This window comes from Cavia porcellus, unplaced genomic scaffold (assembly GCF_034190915.1).
Source record: "Cavia porcellus strain 051 isolate PalLab524CR breed Dunkin Hartley unplaced genomic scaffold, mCavPor4.1 scaffold_26, whole genome shotgun sequence".
Lineage (NCBI taxonomy): Eukaryota > Metazoa > Chordata > Mammalia > Rodentia > Caviidae > Cavia > Cavia porcellus.
This window is the reverse complement of record NW_026947509.1, coordinates 37,964,054-37,988,310: the sequence shown is the minus strand read 5'-3', so window position 1 is coordinate 37,988,310 and position 24,257 is coordinate 37,964,054. Positions and strand designations below refer to the sequence as shown.

Here is a 24,257-nt window from a genome sequence, read left to right as displayed (position 1 = left end):
CTCAAGGCATCATTCATCTCAGGCAAATTTTATCTGCAACACTTCTTTATAAGCTATGTGTTTCCAGACACATTGGTGAAACATGCTAGAAAAAATGATTCACAGGCCCTAAGAAAGTCCAAAATCCAACAGAGCAGACATTAAATCTTCACTTACATGCCTCTCTTGGGCACACTGGAATTATTGGGTCCCCAAACAGGTAAGGTACAAGCTATAGCTAGGCCCAGATGAACTATGGCTGGGGCTGCTGAGAAGCACCTCACATGAATGCAGGGAACAGAGTGACAAGACAGCCCTGGGCAGTGCAACTTGAGGCCCTCAGGTGCCTCCCTGGTAACAGTGCCTTTGATGTCTTACCTGCCTCCGAGATCTCTGAAATGCCTTTAGGGTTACTATCCCATTTCTTGATGAATAGAACCCAGCTTCCAGCTGTCCTTAATCTCTTTAGGAAAAGATCACTTGGCCACACACTTAGGTGTTCTCTTCTATGCCTGAGAATTTTTTAAAACCTGTCCATTCTCTTCTCTTTTAATTATAAATTTTATGTTTAAATTATTTCTCTCTGATTCTTTATTTTTGCTGGAAGTGGTTAAAAACCATGTAGACTTTGCTGCCTGTGTACAGTATTCTACCAGATATCTAATCCAATTCTTTGAAGTTCTGCTCTCCACAAAGTCCTGGGATATGGACACAATACAGCTAATAGCTAAATTCTTTGCTATTGTTTCTTGATTTTGTGTATGAAGGATAGCCCTTATAGTTTCTAATACCTTCTCCTCACTTCTGCCTGACTTCATTGGAATGGCCTTGATTGTTCACGTTTCTACCAACATCCTGATTTTGATCAGGTGAGTAATTCTTAGCAAGATTTTTAGGGTCTCTTTACGGCTCTTATCTTCCTTGAGTGCTCACCAGGATTGTCCCTAATACTCCAATCATAGTAGTCTCTAGTTTGCTCCTCCGAATTCTTCCACCCTTATCCAATTTTGAAGATTTTTCCACATTTTCAAGTATCTCTTAGAGCCCCAATCCCCTGTCCCAGCCTCGGTGCCAGTATTCTTTTTGTATGTTTTGGGCTGCTGTAACAGTTCCATAGACTGAGTACTATATAATGCACAGAAATTGATTTGACTTATGATTCAGAAGTGCATTTTTTTTTTTACCATAGCATAGCAGAATGCATCACTGCATTACACCACTAAGAGAAAGTGAGAGGGAAAAATTGGTCAAACTTAGTTTTACTAAAAAATCACTCCCCTAATAATAATCCTACTCCAGAGATAATGACATTAATCCTTCTAGGGGAGTAGAGCTCTAGGACCTAAACATCTCCCAGTAAGCTCCACCTCCAAACAGTGTTGCACTAGAAATGAACTTTCCAGCACATTAAACTTTGGTAGATGTCTTTAAGCCTTAGCAATCCGTTTCAGAATTTTGGCTGATGTACACACACAATTTTTTTTAACATACGTAAGCATTTCCCACACACATATAAAATATAATACATATGTGTGCTATAAATAATAAATACATACACATTTATATATGCATATATTTTACATATATGAGAGTGAAATAGTAGAACAAATGTTAATCTTTAGGAGAAGAATGTACAGGAATTCTCTGTACTACCTTGCAATTTTTCTGTATTCCTGCATTTATTTCTAAATATACTGTTAAAAATAACTAACAGCATGCCTGACCAGGTATCCACTTAATGATTGGAATCCCCAAAACAGCAAAAACAGCAACAACAAAAAACCACAACTGTGAAAACTTTTTCATTTAAATATATTTAACATTCTCAGATAAATGTTACTTTGCTTCCTATTTTTTGCTCTCAGATAATGAATCTTCCAGGAAGAAAGGCTTTTGTTACAATTCAAGTATGCTAAATTAAAACTAAATGCTAAATTCAAGCATGCTAAATTAAAGTATCAGCACTCTGAGCCCAGCCTGGGCAATTCACAGATTTAGTGAGATCCTTTTGCAAAATTAAAAAAGGACTGAAGATGTAGCTTAATGTGAAATTCTGGACTCCATCACTGGTGACATACACATATACACACATTATATGGAGCTGCTTGTGATTACTGTGGATATAAAAAAAATCCCCACTTCCTCTTCCTCCCAATGGCTTATATTTTTCCTAGTTGTATTGTAGCAATTTAGGTAGAAGTTTAGTTGTAATTCTGGTGACTTTCCAACTGTGCCTTTTATTTCAAGCTTCCTTCATCTCAAATCCCTGCCCTTCCCTTCCTTCTAGTTACCAAAAAGGGCTGCCAATTGCTGGTGCTGGGCAGATCAACCCATCAACCTTGAGCTGAAATTTACTCTCCTTAAAATGTTCCCTCAGCAACCTCAGAATTTTCAACATATTAGGGCTAAATATGGGCGGAGGGACGCTTTTGAAGGGATTTTAATTATTAATAAGCAGTGGCTCGAATAACATTTTGTAGGGGTGTGTTAGGGTCAGGATGGGTATGGATATGTTCACATAGGGCCAAAAAGGGTCTGAACTCACTTTCAGGCTGCAGGCAGACAAGAAAAGCTAAGTTGAAATGCTTAGGAGTCATTCACTACTGTTGTGGCCACAGTCTGGTTTCCCATATTTTGATGTAAGTTTTGTTTTACACGTTTTCTCCTAGTAAAAACATTCATGACTTTTTCTCTTCTAAGAATTCATTACCTAAATGAGCTTTTCATAAAGCAGATACTTAGTATTCATGAAACAGTCTGCCTGATTTTAGGAGCAGTGGTTTAGGAAGGCTCTTATGAGGTCTCAAGTGACGCTCAGAAAATGTGATTTGGGAGTTGGAGTAAAATTATTCATTGAAGCATCAGAATTTTAGTTGACAGAAAAACAGAAGGGGTAGTTACAGATGTAAAAAATAGTTTAAAAGAAATTATTAAAATAAAGTGCTTATTTAGAATTATTTGAAGGAAATAGGAAGCCTCAAACAATATCCTATTAGCCTACAAACATAAGAACAATGAGACATCCGCAAACCTAATATTTAATGATCACAATGAGTTAAAACAAGAATAAGGAAGATTTACCCAAAATATGCAACAGAAAAAATACTTTCTAAAAGGGAAAAATTCAGAAAATTGAAACATCATTCAAAATAATTCTAAAGTGGATAGTGAATATTTTCATTTTTTATAGTGTAGATGGTTAAAGAAACAACGAAAACTGTATGTAAACATGCACCAGTAAAAACAAAATTAGCTTTTATGTGGACAATGATGTATCCAATGAAATCTACTACTAGACATTTAATCTTCAGATGTATAATGTATTCCAACTATTCATCCCTCTGCCCAAAATCTGTGAGCTTTTGCATATTACTGTACTTAAGATTCTTTGAGCCTATCTCTTCATTTGCCAAATGGAGATTAAAGTACCTGGCATGTAACAGATACTCAACAAGTGGTAGTTAATGGTAGTTAAAATAACAACTTGTACTGCTTATTATGTTCCAAGCACTCTGACAAAAGTTCTAAATGTATTATTTTAATGAGATAGTAGATGTCATGCCAGTGGTGATAGACTGTGCAGGGTGTTAGAGGAGTGAAGTAGAAAATTTAAAATCTAAAATAATGAATTGTTGGGAAAAAACCTGAATCAGAAAATTTTAGCAGAAAGGATCTTAAGTTGTGGTGAAACTGTGTGTGATTTGTTCAAGCTAGTGCCTTCCCTTTCCTTGTTCTTCCTTTGTTCCCTCTTTCCCCTTTTTCTTTCCTTTTCTTCACGTAGTACTGAGGATTGAGTCCAGGCCTTTTGCACTGAGCTTCATCTTCAGCCCTTTTGTTTTTATTCTTTGAAACAGGCTCTCATTTAATTGTTAAATTGTCCAGACTGGGTTGAAACTTGGGATCCTCTTGCCTCAGCCTCCAAGAATGGTGGGATTTCAGGTATGGACCACTGTGCCTGGTCTCTGTGTTCAGGGACAAGAAAGCTCCAGTTCCTCCACAGAAGCACCGTCACTGCTGGTCTGAGGTGACTATAACCACGAGTTACCTCCAGATCCTCTGGAGTTCAAACTGGAAGAGACAGCCTTTGGCTAACAGATTTATACTCACACTCATTCCTGCTATCAGGACTGGGACAAAAAGGGCTCATTGATCTTCCATGGTGGGAAAAATCAGGCAATGCATAAGCAAAATATTTTATTGGTTTAATGTCCAATATAGAAAACAAAACAATCTGTTAACGGTATGATTGGAAATGACAGAATGATTCATATAGGGACAAGAATTTAAGCATTACATTTTAAGTACATTAAGGTACCTGCAGAGTAACACAAATTGTTTTATTGTTATCACAGTGTTTCTGTTTCATTACATTAATTAAGAGTTGATTACTGAAAATTGATATGCAATTATAGTAATGTCCATAATTATGTCAGGATAATTAACCATGGCAGATCGTCTTGCAAATGCATTACTCTTATTTGTAGTTTTAGTAATAATTTATTATTGATACAACTTTTCTCACTGGCTGTAGAATAAAGTTAATCATGAGAAATAATTCTACGTTCTTTATTTAGTATATATATATATATATATATATATATATATATATTGGCCTTTTTGAGATAGGGTCTCACTATGCAGTTCAGATTGACCTTGGGCTCACTTTGTAGCCCAGACTGGTCTTAAACTTTCAACAAACCACCTGCCTCAGCCTCTCAAATGCTGGGATTACAGGCATGCGCTTCCTTGCCTGTCTACGTTCTTTTAAACCAGTGAAAAGCCATTTGAGCTGTAAAGCACATTTTCATACTGTTAGGGACCACAATTAACAATGGCTAATTTTGCATACTTCCCTAAGGGATACAATGGAGGTTTGGGATTATTGGTACCACTTGTCTGAGATTTCCCATTGACTCTTCTTAGCATATAACCATCTACAGCATCTTTAGTCACCCCAGGATTATACTCACCCTTAGTCATAAACCTGACTCAAGGTTGGGGATTTAGCTCAGCGGTGTAAACACTTGCCTGGCAAGCACAAGGTAGTGAGTTCAATCCCTGATAACCAAGCCGTCCTGCCCCTACCAAAAAACTGTGTCTTCAATAGAATTGGGATCTTTTGCTAGTCCCACCTCTCATTGTATACACCCAATAAATAGTGACTATTTAGTAGTGTGACAAGGAGGACCCACCTGGAGGCACTGACTTCCCAGCCAGTATTACTAAATTTGTCTGTTATTTTTTTCACTGTACCCTTAATACAATTAGGTCCCCTATATACCATACCATATAAAGGCTTAAGGAAAAGATTTATACATTTCTAAAACATGTTAATAGACTAAATTATTATAGAATGGCATACTTTTCAAATAAGGTGTAATCATTCATAATCTATAGCTAAACTTTCTTGTCTTCTAGTTCTCCATTTCATTTATCCCAGTATCTACATTGTAATGCTTCCACATTACAGAATTACTGTACTGGTATTTCTGGATTTGTGACTCTCTTTAACTTCTGTATTTGATATAAGGACAAGAAAAATGATGCAATTATAAAAAGATGTAGGGGTGATAGGGAGTGGAAAATAGGATTAATATGAATTGAATGGATGCATATAATCATGAATCAGGAGAATGAGAACACTTCCTGAGAAATGACATTTATTTTTTTTCCTGGGCATATCTATTTCTATAAGCAATTTGCTTTGTTTCATTTGACTTTCTATTCCCAGGATTGCAGTTCTTCACTGTCAAGTCTTTCTGATGAGCACACACAAAGGGGTAACTTAAACTGTTCAAGTAATACACACCTGCAATTTGCTAACCCTCTTTTTTTTTATTTGAAAGTACAATGTACATACGTATGTACAACTACAAATGAGTCAAATCTTTCACTTAAATTTCAACTCTAAAACATTTCTATGAAGACTTCTTGCAGCACACCGTGACATAAGATAAACTCTTCTGATGCAGGCAGTTTTTAATACGCCAGCCAAACACAGCCGCAACAACTTTCAAGAAATAAAAAAGCAGCATAAAACCATCTGTGTTCAGATCTCTCCCCGGAAAATGTGTGTCTTTCCTCTAATTAGTAAACTATGCCAAAAAATACTTTCTTCACATCATGTGCATTACAATATTTAACGTAATCTGACCCCTATACATAAACATAAAATCTATTCCAGGGTAAGTGAAGAAAACAAAACGGCATCAAATCATCTATGGACCCCCAAAAGGAACATCTAACAGCCGAAGCCCTCACGAAGGGCAACCAGGCCAAGTAGTGAGTGGAGCTGTGCACCCGCCCTGCCCGGCTGGCTACTGTCCAGCGTTAGGTGAGCGGTTCCCTCGCGGCTTGCGGTGTCTTCGTGGAGTGCAGTTTCTTCCTCCACCACTGGCTTTGCAGGCTCGCGGCTTCCCGGGACCGAAAGGACCGCGTTTCCGCGCCACAAAGCCCGACAGGAGCAGGGTGCAGGCGGCCCCGCCGCTCGCTGCTTTTGCCCACGTTTGGAGCTTCGTGTGAGAGGCTGCTCCTTTGCTTTACTCTCCACATAGAGGCAGCCAATAGTTATATGTGACAGAAGTCTGTGCTGTCATCCATGTTTCTACAGGCGCTTGGAGGGTGATCGCGGACACAGGTCCAGTCCGTTGGCCCGTCGCGGCCCTCGCGGCCTCCGCGCCGCCATCCGGCGTGCAGAAACTTGCTCGCAAACGCGCACAATGCGCATGCGCCACAATCCGGCCCTCTGCTTCTTAATGCTCCCCTAGCCCCGCCCCGTCGCATCGCTAGGCTGCACGCCTTCCCGCCACCGTACGCGGCCAAGGAGCGTCCGAATTGGCGTCCGTACGTGATGACGCACGTGCGCGCCGAGACGTGGGGACACAGGCGGGCAGTACAGAGTGAGTTTCCGCGTTTGCTTAGCACGGCGTCTGTAGTTTACTCTGCTGCGTTTCTCACCTGGGCTTGGTATTGCGGCAGCCCGCTGGGAGTTGTGGGCCGGCGCCTCCCGGGGAAACTGCGCGGGCCTGGGCTGGAGGCTAAGCCCCCTCGTCATGAGCACCCTCCGCGGGTTCGAGAGCGGGCGGCGATCCTTGTTCCCGGGAGCCCCTACCTGGGTGCTCTTCGCTTGACCCTCACTGTGGTTGCTGGGCGTCGGCCTCCCAGAGTCAGTGTGGCCAAGCGCCCGGAGGATGGGGTGGCTCTGAGGGAGTTTTGAAGGGTCCTTTCGAAAGCAGGAGGTTTACAACGAAGTTGCATCAGTGACACACCCTGCAGTCTCAAGCGCTGACGCAACTGTAGCTTCTGTGTCGTAACAAGTGTGTGGCAGACCCAACTTTTTAACCTCAGGAGTGACGTTTTATTTAATACTGGCAGGAAGTCAACTAAGTTGATTTGACTGCTCTTTTGCTCATATCTTAAACTACTTTGAATAGATTTTCTAAAAACTGATCACAGGCTTATGTGTTTTTTCAAAGTGAACATAAGCGCTTTTGAAAACTTGAGTTATTATGTAGGTGAATTATTGAATAGTTCTGATATTATTGCATGTTGTTGAGGTGTGTAAGAACTTTTCAGTACATTCGGTGACACTCTGACTTTTTAATTCTTTCAGTTGCTTTTAGGTTTAGTCTAATTTCTCGATTTCTTTCTTTTTTTCTAGTTCTGACAAAGTTTAAGTCTAGAGGTTTGTCATTTGCTGCTGGCCAGGCATAGATTAGGAGGACAAGTTATCTTGCAGTGCAGTCAGTCCTCAGTTGTTCCAGGACTACTGAGATCAGCCTTACCCTGTAACCTACTGAATGCAAGTTTCAGAATCTTACCAAACATTAACTGAATCAAAATACTTTTAGTCTTATAGTTGGCCCCAGTATACCTGGATGCTAATGTTGAAGACAGGAATAAAGAATACCCATTGTGGAGTCACAAATAATGGAATTTGAATTTAAGTGTGGAAATAATAGAACATTGGACAGATCACTTAAATGTTAGTTTATGGGGCTGTAAATGTTCCAAATAAGGTCTCAAGAAAGTTGCTTAATACCAACACATATGAAACAGTCAAAGATGAGATGTTACAAGGAATTTGCTAGAACTGTGTGAAATGACATATAGACTATGTCGGAAGGATTCTATGTTGAGTTAGGTGAATTTAGTGTACAGGTACCGTGACCACTGCTTTTGAGGTTGTTTTATCTGTTTACTTCCAGGTTCTGTTGTATTCTAAATGGTGGAGAGTTGGAGGGGAAGGGTCCTTTCTTTAAAAGTTACAGCAATGCATGCCAGTACTAATGCAGTTGAGGCTATAGTGTTTTTAAAAATAACCTTAGTAATCGTGTAGAATGGTTTTAATTCTTTGGTCTTCTGGTTCCTTCAGCTTGGTCATTCCCTCTTTACCCATGCTTTAGGAAAGTCTGGAAGCTGAGTACTGGCTTAAAAGATAAGTAATATTGTTAGAGCAGTGACTGCAAGCAAAAGCTAAGACTCAGTGTTTTTGTCTTCTTTGTATCCCTGTTGTACAGCTCCACCATAGCAAGGAAGGCCTCATAGCCACTATCCATGACTTCATTTTCTGGTAGCATCACAGAGCTGCATGATATATGCCTGCAACCTGCTGCTTTTTCCCATTGTCAGGTGTAGTATTTTCTTACAACGGTTCCTTTTCTTTTTTAAAGGGCTGTTATAGGGATACAAAGAGAAATATGCATTCAGTCTGAAGCTGCTGCCCTAACATCTAGCTCCGTTACAGTGTCTGAAGCGGTCAGTGCCAATCTGCAGCCTACCAAACCCATCACCTTGATTGTAGAACGCTGTTCTCGGAGGCACACATGGCTCTCACATTGTGGGTGAGAGGTTTCAGAGAAACAGGTCACTTTAGGTGCCAAGTTCTATAACTAATTTTAACCCTCCTACTAAATCAGCACTGTCCCATCATGAAACATTCATTTTTTATAAGGCCTAAGCTTTGTTCTCCATTTTAAAAAGGCGCAAACAGCAATGGTTTTGAGTCTGGCAAAACTTTTATTGAATCCTGCCTCCATTAAGTATTGATTGTGTTCAACAGACAAGTTAACATTTTCTCAGCTTTAATTTCTTTTATGAAATAGAAGTAATAGGGTGCCTTCCTTAGATCATTGGAATAAAATAATGTGTAAAACATATGAATTGTATGTTTGGCTTATGAGACTTAATCAATGCTCCTTTTTGGGCAGGGGAAGCAAGGTGTTTAACATCACCTTTGTTTCATTCATTTCTTTACAATGTACTTTATAAGTGAGGTAATTTGTTTTTACTTAACTACACTCTGATTAAATGATAAAGATACTAGAGTCATTGCTTTCATAGTCTTGTGAATGAGGAAAAGCAAATCCATGGAGAAAGTTAAAACAATGTAGTAGAAAACATGATCTTCAGTTTTACCTTAAAAGCACCATCTAGAAATTATTTTGGACGTTTATTGAAATATCAGGGGATACTAAATGTTTGTCTGCCATGATTCTTCTGTATCTGATCTTAATGTGGACAGTAAGCTATACTATAGGAGATGCTACTTATAGGACATAATACCTTCTTTCAAAATATACACTTAAATATAAGAAAATGCTATTATCCCTGAAAGAGCTAATGTTTTTTCCAGTATGAGTGCTTAATGATAACAAACTAGTTTTGTGTTCCATTTAAGAAGTAATAATCCTTTATATTTTTCTGTATATGTATATATATGTATATTACTATGAATATATGAATATGAGGAAAGTACTTAAAAGCATTTACACTAAGTTATAATTTTGTTTACTTTGGAGTGTATTGTAATATAAATAGCCAATTACAAAAGGAAATCTGTACATTTATATAATGTTATATGTTTGAATATATATATGTATGTATATATATATATATATGGTTTCTTTTAAAAACTGTTAGAAACAGGTTTGGTGGTGCACACCTGTATTTTACATACTCTAGGAGAATGAAATAGGAGTCCAGCCTAGACAGCTTAGTTGGTGAGATCCTGCATTGAAAATTAAAAATGGAAAAGGACTGGGGGTGTAGTTCGGTGTGAAGGCCCTAAGTTCCTTCCCAGTACCTCACAACAACTAGAAAAAAACTTAGCACTGTTGAAAAACAGAATCTGTTCTTTAAAAAGATAGATTTCCTTTAATGTGACAATTGCATCACTTAAGCAGTAGTTTTCATGTTTTTTTTTCCCTTGGTGGGCTCTGTTGAACAGAATCTTACTGCAAAGTTCAGGATCTGAGAAGCTTTAAGACTAGTGAAGTAGAAGGTACAGGCTTGTGATCCTGGGCCGCCTTATTCTAAGGCTGAGGTATGGTCAGGGAACCCAGGGGTTCCAAGGATCTGGGTTTGAAACCATCTGTGGGTTAGAAAACCCCAGGGCATAAGCCGCACTTCTAAATTAGCACAGCAAGAACTCTGGTGAATAGGATTCACTAACTTGTACTGCAGTTTGTTCCGCTGCAGGTTTTCAGCAGCGTCAGTATATGTGTGTCTTCTCATGCAGAGGTGTGAGTGATTATTATTTTTTAAAATGCAGCCTTCAGTCTGAATTACCTTATACAAAAATAGGATTCTGTACATATTTTTGAAAAGTCAGCTTTAAAAAAAAAATCCCTCTGAAATTGTGACAGCTGTATCATTATTAAGAGCTCTTTAGTATTTTTACTGACTGTTTAGTATGACAAATGACTCTGAAAAAGAAGGCATCAGGAAATATACATATTACCTGTGTTTACTGCACTTCTTTTGTTATATGAAAGCAGCTGGTCTACGTTTATATGGTGAAGTGTTTGTTTTAAGAGTTAATTTTTAGTTAATGAGCTTTCATAAGAAAAATAATTTCACATGCTAAGTATTTGTGAGATTATTATTAATAGCAGGAGTAGTAATATTACATTGTCTTTTTCCCATGCATTAGGGGTTTCCTGGTGACAGCTGGGGGATGGGGGAGGGGAGTCACTTTCAATCAACCAGCTGCTCTGTGCAGCATCACTGATGGTGATATTTCAAAGCCAGTGGATACTTTTGGCTGTGTTCAGGAAAGAAGATGTATCAGATTTCTGGGATGCAATAGGTGGTGTGCAGGAGGCTTTTGAGATTTAGATGACAGCTAACTAACTGTATGTGCATTCGGGTTTGTGTGTTGGTGTTATTTACAGACTCGCTTCTTGAACATTATTCCAGGCATATTATGATTACAAAGCAGAAGAGTGTAGTTCCATGTGAGAGGAGGCTTATTACTGTATAGAGAGGGAGGGAGAGTAAAAGACAAAATTTGGTGGTGTGCTATGTGCTTTTGTATAACTATTTCATTTATTCTTCACAATGACTTGGAAATAAGTAAATTTCTTTTTCCCACTGTATGGTAAAGATATGGAAGCAGAGCAGAATTTATTATATGATTTGCCCAAGGCTACATTTTTTTTTCCAAATACATTTTATTTCAAGGAGAAAAAGAAAAAAAATTCCAAGATATATCAATGAATATGTTGGCACCTTTGTCAAAGATAAGGTGGCTTAGTGTGTCTGGAGTTGTTTCTCCAAGGCCACATACTCGTAAGCAATAACATCCAGATTTGACTCAAGATCTTCTAAGTTGAGCTCCAGGAATGTTGGCATTGCACCACCAACTGTTTTGCCACAGTGCTGACTTACACATTTTTAATCCAAAGTCCCAATATTGGGGGTACTAATGAATGAAACATATATTTGTTACAGTTTTATATAATACAGAAGCGTGTGTGTGTGTGTGTGTGTGTGTGTGTGTGTATGTTTGTGTTCTTATATACCTCTTGTGTTGGTAGTTATGTATAATTTTGGAGTTTTTCCTTGAGACAATGAAAAGAAATTTTGCTACCTTTTCTCATGTTACTTTTACTAGCGATTTTGTAGTTATGAGTGTTGCAGTTAATTAGTTGCCATTCTAAATTTGAACAAAAGTAGAAATACTGGACATGCTGCTTGTGCAGACTCTTCCTTCATATCATATGATGTTAATTTTATATTAATCATGGACCATTCTGGCTTTCTAAATTCTAGTCTGTAGCTGTTATGTCCTTCAGGTTATGTCTGGAGTTGGAACCCTTTAATTTTCCTCAAATGATGCTTAGATATTTTTCAACAGTCTGTTCACCTTCTCATTGCCACAGACTTAATACCTGCCATAGAATTTTCTTTTTTTCCTCTTTCTTCACACCCCATATAAAACTTACAAAATAATTTCTGGTGTTTTCTGAACACTCCATGCACCTTAATAGGCAATTTTAACACAGGTATTTCTTCTTTAACAACTGACCTATGTGATGACTGTTCAGACTTAGAACCGAGACACACTGCCTGAGCTTAGCACCTGCTACTTGGACTTATGACCTTTCTTTTTTGGGGAGTACAGTTCTGTACCTCTTGTTTTTAGAGCCTCAGTGTATTTTTCTTTGTAGGGTACACCTTGTTTCTACAGTACTATGATTTTTGCTAATGTCTGTATAGTACTCCATTCATATGGTCATGGTGTGTCTGCTTCTCTTTCTAGGCTGTGGTTTCCTGAAAAGGTAGTGCTTATCTCTTAGTAGATGTTCAGATATTTGTTATTGAGGGAATGTATATGAAGATACAAAACCATACGCATAATGCTCATTGCTGTGGTTTCACTTTGTTGGTTTCCCTGGCTCATGATTGGAGAAATGTGATGATCTGTGTCTATTAATGAATTATATGATAGTAAAAGATGATGGTATACATCTGTCTTTAGGGAAGCATTCAGAACACTTTCATGTTTCTTCCTACAGGCCTTGATGTTGGAGAGTTTGAAGAAGGGTCTTTGATTTTTTTTCTGATTGGACGAATGATTGATTATCCTAAAGTGCTAGGCAGAGCCTTTCATTAAGTGACATTTTATCAAATGTGTATACTAATCTTATTTTCAGTGGTAAACGGGAGTTTTAGAACAGTCTTCAGAAAATCACTTCAGTTGAAATATACTTCAAAAACCTTAACTATGTAAAAACAGAAAACAAATTTTAGACTCTTTCCTTTTGAGATATATTCTTTATCCAGTATCTAGTATATATACTAGGTATATGACTTTGAAAGGACTTCTTTATTTTTATGTAAAAATTTTTCTCATGCTTACATCATTAGTTTTGTGCGTTGCATTCAGGAGAAATGGGAGCTGGTGATATTTTAAATAAAATGGGATCTGTTTGTCAACCCTTTGCAAATGCTTTGTATTTGGGTAGGGAGTCTTTGATTACAAGCAGCAGAAGCACAGTTATCCAAGTTAACTAAGTTATCTAGGTAGCTTAGTTCACAAGAGGATGTTGGTAAAGGTCAGCACCTAGTGAGTTCTTGTGTAAACTTGGTAGATCTGGAACTCTTCAAGTTAATGCTCTGAGGATTAGCTCCAAAAGTTGTTGGTCAGAGTAACTCTGCATAAATTCTAACTTGTGTTGCAACTTTGTTCACTATCACTTTGTATCAAACAGAAAATGGGTACCCTTGATTGACAGCTCTGCCTCCCCCCCCCCCATATTTAATGGAGGTAGGAGAAGAATTCATGTTGCTGAAAGAATAAAGTATTGATACTGGGCAGGCAAAGGTCCCTGAGCTGTTTCCTATCAGCAAATAACTTGTGATGTCCTAGTGTTTTGTGGAACATAAACAGCTTTGAAGCCCGGCAAGCTTTTCCCCCCATTTGACTAGCTCTTGTGCAGAGAGTGTTTCGGTTACATAAATAATTTACAGACAATTTTCACACAGGATTAAATGAGGGCTAGTGGCAGCAGCTATCATTGTTTCATTGACTTTAGTTAGACAAAGAAATGTGATGTGGAGCAAACATGAAAATGGAATTCCTTAAATCCTCTTCAAGAGAGTGATCCTGGTGCTTGCACTGCAGCTTTGCATGTGTCTCCTGGTTTAAAAATATAGTTCTAAAGGGTCGTCAGTCAGAGTACCTTAATGAGACCTCATTACACTGAAGCTTGTGGCCTAAGAGAGAAGGAACTGGCTTGTGACTGATACTGGAAATCATAAGTGGCAGTGGTTCAGAATTGGAGTTGGCACTGATTCACTTAGCTGTGGGACAAGATTCAGAATTATATACAAAATCTGGTAGTTTCATTTCTTAGTTATTTTTATATGTAAATATATTTAGTAATTGCTTTTGAAACTGTAACATTTTTTAAAAGAGGGGAAAGTAAAATTTTGTCAACTGATATATTGTGATTTTATTTTTAATCACCCAAGATGGAGGCTCATTAAATTCTCCAATCTTCAGATGATCCCGACAGAAAAATCTGGTTTGAGATTATATAGCACTATTTGTTTTAATTAAAAATCATTTCATGTTCCTTCAGCATACCTTATTTTACTGTTTAAAAAGTATATATAATTGAACGATATAATGTGATTTAAAAAGTAGAATCATAGAAACTCTTAGAAATTGCTAATTGATTACAGTACTGTTACAAAAATTCATTTTAAAACTACTTAACAATTTTACCTTGTGTTTTATTTCTCCATATGCACAAACAGTACCATTTCCCAATTTATGCTTCCTCTGTCTGTCTGTCTGTCTGTCTATCTACATTTATCTCAGGGGCCGTACCCTTGACTAGATTGTCTTTTCTGCTTATGTTAATATTCCTAAGCTTGTATATAATTTTGACGAAAGCATTGGAATATTCATCTTTCTAGAGCTTATTTATTCCCACTTCCCTGACAACTTTTTTATGTTCTCAAACTGTTTAAATGTGATGTTTTATCCATCATTTTGTGCTGCTTTCTGCTGTGAATGTAGCAACAGCTCCAACATTGCAGCAGTGTGCCCCGTGAAGGCTTTTGTCCTTTATGTCTTAGAGCAGCCTGACAGCCTTTCATGTTGAATTCAGCAAGATTGCTTTTCATTTAACAAAGCTGAATGTTGCTTTCTAGGTGAAAAATAATTAAATGCTTTTAAAGATATATTTGATTAACAGGAAGCTGCTCTGTGTAAATTAATTATAACTGTAATGATGTCATAGCCCTGTCTTTTGTTATTAACCAGATAATTGACCAGAAGTTTGGAAGCTTATTGTAACTGACAGTTAGTAGTTTGACCTTGTGTGCTGTCTGGAAGTGAAACATGCACAATGAATGTAAATGCAGCGTGTTCATTGAGCTCCGTGTGCATCTGATCTTGGGTTCTTATTTTTATTCTTCTATTCTTTGTTCAAATTGGTAGTCAGGATTATATCCTCCAAGTGAATATTATACTTATTTATTCTACTAAAAGCATCTGGCCAAGCACAAATATCTTGTCAGTGTCCTTGGATAACTATAATTAGACCTGAAACTGGCACATTTAGGACATACAGTCCAGTAAATAAATACCAAATTAAATGAATTTTTAAAAAGTCTATCTGAAGACAGAAGAAGGTGAAACAACTTTTGATGTCATTAAGGGGAAAAATAGCAGCAGTTGATACTGAGATTTATTCCTCCTTATTGTATTTTGTCCAAGAAAGCTAAGAGCATGTGATATTCTGAGTACTTGGCTGATGAGAGCCTCCACTTTTGGTGAGTTTGGTTAAGAAATAGGACCATGAGAGTAAGACAAGGAGTAGAATGGTGTAATAATGGCTGGCAACCAGCGGCTGGTAGGCTCTGGGCTGTCTTCTCGCCCATGTACTCTATGCCCTCAGCACAGGGAGCCTGCTAAAATATGACATACACAGTTCCTAACCCGTCACTATACTGTGCAAAATCATTCTGTAGAAACCACAGAGTTGTGACAAACGGTGTCAGCACAACATTCAAAAACTTTTGTCAGTGCCACATTCAAGAAAAAAATAGGAACCTAGTTAAATGGTAGCACAGTTTTACACATGCTAAATGTTTAAGAAGTACCTAAGCACTATAGTCAGCATGGCCTTTTACTTTCAAAGAGTCCTGAACTTGCGGAAGAGGTCAGAAGGATTGAGCTTGTAAGATAACTGTTGAGCAGCAGGAGTTTTAGCTGCAGTGGGAGGAGAGTTATGACTGCAGATTTGGGTGGGTATTGTTCATAATGTTCAAAAAAGTTTGAACATTACTTTTTATTCTCAAGTATAAGTTTATAAATTGACTTTATCAAGGAAACAACTGATGTAGAATAAAACCTTTATGCAGTGACTTTGGCTATATTTAAATATTTTCAAAATGAACATCTATATTTTCATGTGTTTGATGAGTCATCAGTGGCCCTTCGTGGGGAAGACTATTCTTTGTGTTGAGATTGTGTCCTCTTAATTCTCTGGTGATGGAAGTGTTAGGAGACAGTGGAATGACTTTCACTATGAGCTCTGTCATACGAAGAAGAGGGTAGGAGTCATTTCTCTGTCCTTACAAGATAAGAATAAAAAAATGAACAAACTGAAAGTCAACTAATTTCCTTAAATCTTTCAGACAATTGAGATCACAGATCAGTTTGCCCTCTTGAAACCTTGAAGGACTGGAGAGAATCATGACTAAGATTAATTTACCTGGTAGTGAAAACTGGAGCCAGTAACTGGTAGAAGACTTCAATGGTAATTTTGATGAGTTTCTGAAGTCTGGGTGTGGACTACTTTGAGAGTTAAAACCTTTTAGCTTCTTTGTAGATAAACCGGAGCACGGTTTCAAGAGCAGAGACTCTGGGGCTAGATTTTGTTGGTTAAAATCCCTGTTCATCTATAAAATGAGTAATTATAATATCTGTTTCAGTAGAGAATGGAGTGATTATACATGTAAAATATGAGGTCAGCACTACTAACAGTTAACTGTGATATGTACAAGTTTGGCTTAAGTTTGACTTTTCCTTTGATCTGTGTATTAGAATAATTAAATATCTGTACCAAAATGGCTAAGAGTGACTATTAGACTTAAACTTTCTGAGCTTTATGTGCTACGAGCAACATCTCAACCTAAAACAAATAGGCTTCAGGAAGTTAATCTTCTTTGGTGTCTAGGACTACAAAGTTGAGAGCTGAACCAGGATGGGCAAGATCAGGGTAGCTGGCAAAAGCAGAAATGAAAGTGCTGTTTCTTGGGGGAGCAGTCACTCTGTTGTTTAGTATTATCTTTGCTTTTTAATGTAAGATCTCCAGGTTACTGGGGAGCCCCTGCTCATGGCTCACACTACCGAGACTTCATCTTTCCTTTCATTTTCATGAAAGTCCCTAGTCCCTTAGAATACGATAACTGTGAATCCTAATTTTATTATCTCTATGTAATTTAATAAAATTGATCTTAAATGGGCACATATCTTTTGTTTTGTCTGTTCTGTTGAAACTAGTTCAGAGCATTTCCTGTCTGCAACTCCTCCTTCCCTGAGTCTTATGCCTGTGCCTGAAGCCAATACATAATTCCTTTTCCTTTGGATTTTTTATCTGTGAAGCAAGTCTTCAGTAGAAAAGTTTGGTTTTTGTTTTGATGTTGGGTTATTTGTTTGCTTGCTTGCTGTATTTATTTCTTCGGATCATTTTATCCTCCTCCTTAATAGCTGGGCCAGGTTAGGAGGTGAAGATTTCTATTTAACTTTGTTTTCTTTTTGCTCTGCCATATTCCTTCTTAGGTAAAGATGACCTCAGCTTTCTGAAAACACTGTGATTCAGTTTTAGGGGATTATTGAATATTGTTGAATTTGTAGGCTAGAACCAGTTATCAAGTCTTGACAGTTTCTTTTGGCAGATCCTTTTATTGGCTTGGACATATGTTTTAATGGTTTAAAATACATAATCATATTTGAATTCATTTTCTCATATTTAAATTTCTCTTTTCATGGCCACCACCTTAGTTTTATCTGAGTAATGCTATGTGTTTGCAAAAATAAGTTTTATAAAAATGTCCTCAGTGTGATTCAGAATCAGGACTTGAATCCAGAGTTTCGATGACTCCAGAATACCCAGTGTGATAGTATTAAGAGGTGGAACATTTGGGAGGTAACTGGTTCATGGGGGTGGATCCTTAATGAATGACATTAATTCCCTTATAAAAGGGACCCAGAGATCTCTTTTGCTGTTTTTTTTTTACTGTATGAAGCTGCAACAACAAAAAAAAACATAACAGTCTGCAGCCTGTAAAAGAAGTCTTACTAGAATATGATCATCCTGGCTCCTTGATCTCAGATGTTCAACCTTCACGATTGTGAAAAATTTCTGTTGTTTATAAATCACCCTGCCTGTGGTACTTGGTTTTAGCGGCCTGAACTAAGACAATTGCCAAAAATTATATCTAACTTAAAATTTCTTGCTCTGCCTTGCCTTTTTTGGCAATTTATTTTTCATAAAAGCAGGACTTTTGCTTTTAGATGATGTTATGGCTTATATCTAGATGTCCCCTCCCCCAAAGCCTCAAGAGGTCATAGGTGGGGCTTTTCCAAGGTGGCTGGGTCTAGAGTGTGTGATGCTGGGATCAAGGATGTGATGTTGGGGTTGATTCCTGTTGTGATGCTTGGCTTAAGGCCGTCCTACCCCGGGTATGAGTGCCACCTACCCTAAGCGTGGGTAGCCTGGATAAGATATAAGGGCAGAAAAGAAGTGTTGCTGCTTGTCACTTGCTGCTTGCTGCCTTGCTCTCTCTGTCTTCTGCCTCTTCTGAATGTCCCTTTGCCACGCCCTCTTGCCTTGGAGCCAGCCAGCTATGAACTGAAACCTCTACAAACCGTGAGCCAAATAAACCTTTTGTCTTTTAACTTTGGGTGTTGGGCATTTTGTTTCAACAATAAGAAAAGTAACTAAGACCGATGGTAAGCATTGAATTCTTTACACTTTTAATCACTTTTTCTCATTAAGTTCTAACTAAATTTTGCATTATTATGAATAAAAGCTGAGAAAAAAATGCAACATTATTTTGGTTCCTTTTAGTGCTCAAAAATTCAGTTTTATCCTCCAAGAAACATTAATGGGAAAGAAAAGTAGCTGACATCTTTTTTAAAGTTCTGTTTGACTTATGTTAAGGAAATATTGGCTATGAAATGAAACATTGAGCTTTTTCTTAACTTCCCTTGTAGATTATAGCCTAAAACTTAAAGATTTTTTAACTACTTGTAGGCATTTGTCACATGATGTGGAAATATGGAGGGAAATATTGAGGGAAATATTAAGGGAGAGTGACCCGTTGCCAGGGCATCTTGCAAGTATAGACGTTGTAAGAGGCTCAACGTTGAAGAGTTTGACAGATAGCAGCATGACCTGTGGGAAGAGCTGGATTTGAGTCCTGTTGATGGGTCTTGTCATCATGGTTTTTTTTTTTTTTCCTGTATTAAAAAGAATCTATGTCTCTGACTGTGTCAGTCTGTCTGTCTCTTTTACCAGAACTGCTGGGATCTTCACTAAAATTGAGCACTTACATTTGAGGCAGTGATCTGAAATCTAAGCTTCAAATGAAAGCTGGTGTGTGTGTGTGTGTGTGTGTGTGTGTGTGTGTGTGTGAAATCCACTTTAGTGACATCTGGTAATGGGAGAGCCCACGTGGCTGCCCATCTGTGAGATGGCCTTTCTGATTAAGCACCTTGGACAGAGAAAGCTGAGCACAGGCATTTCAACATCCCTGGGAAGTTTCTAGGGCTGAACCCTCACTGAGTTATTTCTCCCATGTGCAGCTTTGTACATCATGTTTCAGAGTGGGTAGCAGGACGGTGAGGTGATTTTCTTGGCAAGTGCTGGGTAGCTCCTGTAGGACAGTGGTGGCAAATGTACGGCACGCGTGTAACTGCAGGCTGTTTGTCACTGAAAGTTCTAAAAGGTTTGCCCTCATTGCCTTAGGAGATAAAGTGAAACTGATGCTGTTCTCAAAGGATTGTGAGAATTAAGTGAAATGAAGCAAATTGAACATAACCACTTTTAAACCATATTATTGGAAGGTACGTAAGTGTTACAAGATCTTGATTCCTGGGCTGAAGAGCTTGAGGATAATCAGATGATTGTAATTAAGGTTTAATGTCAACTGATACTTACACAGTTCTTATTATATTTCAGGCATCATTCCAAGTATTTTTACATATATTAATCAACATTTCTATGAGGCAAGTCTTAACTCTTAATGTGTATATTATAAATGAGGAAACTTACACATAGATTAAAAACTTTCCCAAGATCATAGAACTTCTGAGTGATTATGTCAGGATTTGAACCCAAGCCTTTGGTGCCATTCTCTTAACTGTGACACTATACTGAGTCTTTTGGTGGTAAAATATAGAAAGCCATTTGATGGATCAAAGAGGAAGGGTAACAAAATGAAGTTGGATTTTAACGAAATCAAGTCAAGCATTATAAGTACATCGGGAAAGAGTGTGAGGTGTTATAGACCAAACCTTTAGTAATGTCTGTCACTACATAATATATGTGATTGTTAATGGTTTCTTGCTTGTCTGGATCACTCTTATGTTTGTTTAGTAGATTTACATCTTGCTTTCCAGAGTTTGTGTGTGCCACTTATGTATGCTTTCTACATGGATGATGTTGGTGCTTGAGGCAGGCTGTTAAGAAGGGCAGTTGGACCTGGCCTGCTAAGGGATGGATAACTTTATATCTGTATTTCTTTGAGGAGGTTGTGCATCAGGAAAAAAGAAAAGGAGGAGAGTGTTGGTGTTTTGACAACTAGACTTTAGATCTTTTCACTTAAAGTCAGGACGATATAAACAGGTGGTATTAGAAGGACTTGAGCGTGTCAAGCTAGGTAAGACAGCGTTTACTTTTCAGGTTTTTTTCTTTTCCTTCTCCTCCAACCCCTCTAGTATTGGGGATTGAATCCAGGGCTTTGTACTGAAGTATGTCCTCAGGCCTGTTTTTAGTTTTTGAGACAGGATCTTGCTAATTTTCCCAAGCTGGGCTCACACTTAATTCTCATGTCTCAGCCTTCCAGAGTCCCTAAATTACTGGTGTGTACCAGCATACCCAGCTAAGAGAATTTCTTAATGATTCTCTTTGTGATGAAATACATGATTTTGGAGAACCATTATATTAAAAATCTCAGCAGCATTCAGAAGGAGAAAATGCTCTTTAATTCCTCCCTTTTTTTTCTGGAACATAGTTGAAGTTGTAGATTATTCCATGAATAGATTCTGGGATGTAATTACTGAGTATCACGGTATTCATAAAGAGTAGATCCTCCTTAATATAATTTGATTCCAGTTTTCATTTTTTATTCATGAAGTCAGTTTTCATTCATTGATTATCTTCATTTCTTTGTATCTCTGCTTTCAGTGTGAAATAAAGAGAGCACTGCTCTGATTCCTTTTGATTTTTGTTGTTAGTGTAGCGCATGAAGCCACTTAACAGATTTAGATAGCCAGGAAAAACTGTCATTTATGTGCAACTTGTCATCAGATGATTATGCTATCTGATGAAGATTCCACATTATACCCCCAGGACTCCCTACATATTAAGTAATCAACTTAGGTAGACGATGTATTCTGGTAAATTGAACATGGTGTAATGATGCAAAGCCATACCATCTGCTATTATATTTAATATTTTAAGTATTAAGAGCATAATTTACATGTTCATAAAACTGTTCCGTGTGTAGCACAGCTTTTTGAAATGCATTTATGTATTTGAAAAGTGAAAACATTGATTTTACAAGTTTTTAGTTAATAAATTCTTGGTTTCCTCTAAATGCAAATGCATTTTGTACTATGCCATTTTTTTAATTTTCAGAAATATCTGGAAACAGCTACATTTTGTCATTAGCATCTTCTGGGACCTAAACAAGTTAGTGCATTCTAAGAAAAATAAAATTATAGCAAGAAGTTTTATTGGAAGAATAAAAATTTTATTGTGCTGGGCATAAATTTTCTCATTAATTGGCTGTCCATTAGCAAATGAAGAAAATAGTTTTTTAACTTTGGACTTTAAATGCCATGAATAAGATTTCTGAGTTATAGGAGTGAAAAGAAATGCTGCGGCTCAGGTATTCCTAAAGAAAGCAGGCCATTCTAAAATGAAACAAAAGGGAAAATTGTGTATAATGCCTGGGTATACTTTGACTGGATTGATGTGTTGTTTCTTATCAACTAATTTGTTGTTCTTATAACTCCAAAAGCAGAGGGACTTTTTATGTTTAGTGTATTTGCTCTTCCATAGCATTTTCACATTGCTTGCAGAATGAAGCATATTTAACCTCTGTTTCTTTCAAAATGATTTTACAGTATTTATCATTGACTGTGTTGGCGTAAGCTGTGCCCTGTTTGTGAAACACATTCACATTTCCTTTCAGCACATCACATCATGGGATGGGGGCTGCTGCAGCTTTGCAGTGTGGCCAGATGGCTTCTGGATGGTTTTACCTTGTGGAAGCTTACTCTCAACTGGAGTTTGTTAAATAATTTCTTGAGAGACAGCAAGAGAGGGAGATGGCTGAGTGTACATCTGATCTGTGTGCCTGTGAATGTGTGTGTTTATATTTATTTTGAGCTTTGCTCAGTATCATTGATGATTAAGGAAATGCAGATCACCACCACTTTATATGCACTAGGATAGCTACAATAAATGAAAAAAAATGCTTCAAACAAGTATTGTTGGAAATGGGTGAAATCAGAACCCTTGTACACCCCTGGAGGGAATGTAAAATAATACAGAAATTAGAAAAACAATTTGTCACTTCCTCAAAAGCTGAAACAGAGAGTTGCCATATGCCCCAGTAACTCTACTCCCAAGTGTATATCTGAAAGGTCTGAAAACACACATTCATGCAAAGACCTAAAATGAATGTTCATAGGAGCATTATTCATTATAGCCAAAAGGTAGAAACCATTTCCTATCAGCTGATTAATAGATACACAAAACGTGGTGTATCTGTACTGTGAAGTATTATTTGACAAGAGAAAGGAAGTATTGATAACATGAGTAAACTTTGAAAACATCATGCTAAGGAAAAAAGCCATACACAAAAGACTACATATTGTATGACTTCATTTTTTTGTTTCTTCTCATTAGTACATGTTTGTAGTACATAATGACTACATTCTTGAGGAGTTGGTACATGTGCATAACTTCTCAATTTTTTTCTTTCCCTTCCCTTTTTCCTTTCTCTTCCCCTTACCTCTATCAAGATGATCCTCTATTTGAGAAGATTTATTTCCCTACTATCTATTATTTTGCTCCTTATTTATATTTTGGATTTTTCATGAAAGAGAAATCATGCAATATTTAAGCTTTTAGATCTCATTTATTTCACTTAACATTATGGTCTCTAAGTGCATCTCTTTTTCTACAGATGATTCAAGTTCATCTTTCTTTATGGCAGAGTAGTACTCCACTGTATGTAAATACCACATTTTCTTTATCCATTCATCTGTTAATGGCCATACAGGCCATTTCCAAGATACAGCTATTATGAATTATGCTGCTACGAATGTGCACATGCCTGGATTACTGTAATGTGATGGGCTTTTAACTGTTTTGGGAAGATTCCTATAAAGGCAATGGCTGGATCAAATTGAATTTCTAGTTTTAGTTTTTTGATAAGTCTCTATACTGATTTCCGTAATAGTTATAGTACATTTCATTTATATGAAATCTCCAGAATAGACAAATTCATAGATTAGTGGAAATCAGAATGGTAGTTGCCATAGTCCAGAATGGGAGGATGATTGCAATAAATTCTCTTTCCGAGGTCACGAGAATTACGGAATTAATACTAGCAGTGGTTGTATAACCTTTGAATATACTGAATGGTATACTTTAAGACAGTGAATAGTTAGTATGTGAATTACATCTCCATTTTTAAAACTCAAAGCCTAAGTGCCTGGAAGGTCAGATATTTATTATTATACACTAAGCCTGGATGATAGTAGGGCTCTGATAAATACTTGGTAAATGACTTCAACAAACTTATACTTCCCTCTATAAATTTTTGAGGCTGTGTGCTTAAGCTGTATGAAGCTGTTTTTGAAATTTCCCAAAGGTATGGATATAGTGGTAATGAAATAGCATTAATCTTTCTCAGATATGTAGCAATAAGCCTTGAGTTTTAAGGAGGAACATACATAATTTAAGACAATTTCAGTGAATAATTTCAGAATTTGTTGCCCTTGTAATAATACAAATGTCTCAGTCTTCACAGCAGTATTTTGTTACTCCTATGATGACTCTGTAGTCTTTTTGTGTGTGTGTGAAATTAATTTGGTATCAGATACCAAATTGGGCATAGAATTTATAGCTAGTATATTATCTTGCAATTTAATGCTTTTGATTCTTATTGCACATTTAAATCTGAAAATTGAGAAATGTACTGGCTTGGTAAATGAAAACAATGAAATATTTTCT

General features: G+C 37.3%; 1 protein-coding gene across 7 annotated transcripts in view; it reads left to right on the top strand.

Annotated features, from left to right (window-relative positions):
- The first annotated feature begins 6,751 nt into the window (after positions 1-6,751).
- The window catches only part of Rhbdd1 (rhomboid domain containing 1), a 127,448-nt gene continuing 109,942 nt past the window's right edge, over positions 6,752-24,257 (top strand). For 2 of the 7 annotated variants that reach the window (XM_063237232.1, XM_063237233.1), the window contains exon 1: positions 6,904-7,144. The gene's annotated coding sequence lies outside the window, so the exon portion shown is untranslated. Of the gene's footprint in view, positions 6,879-6,902; positions 7,145-8,146; positions 8,611-24,257 lie in introns of those variants that run through there. The other 5 variants (XM_013157734.3, XM_013157735.3, XR_010043482.1 and 2 more) reach the window with 5 other exon arrangements.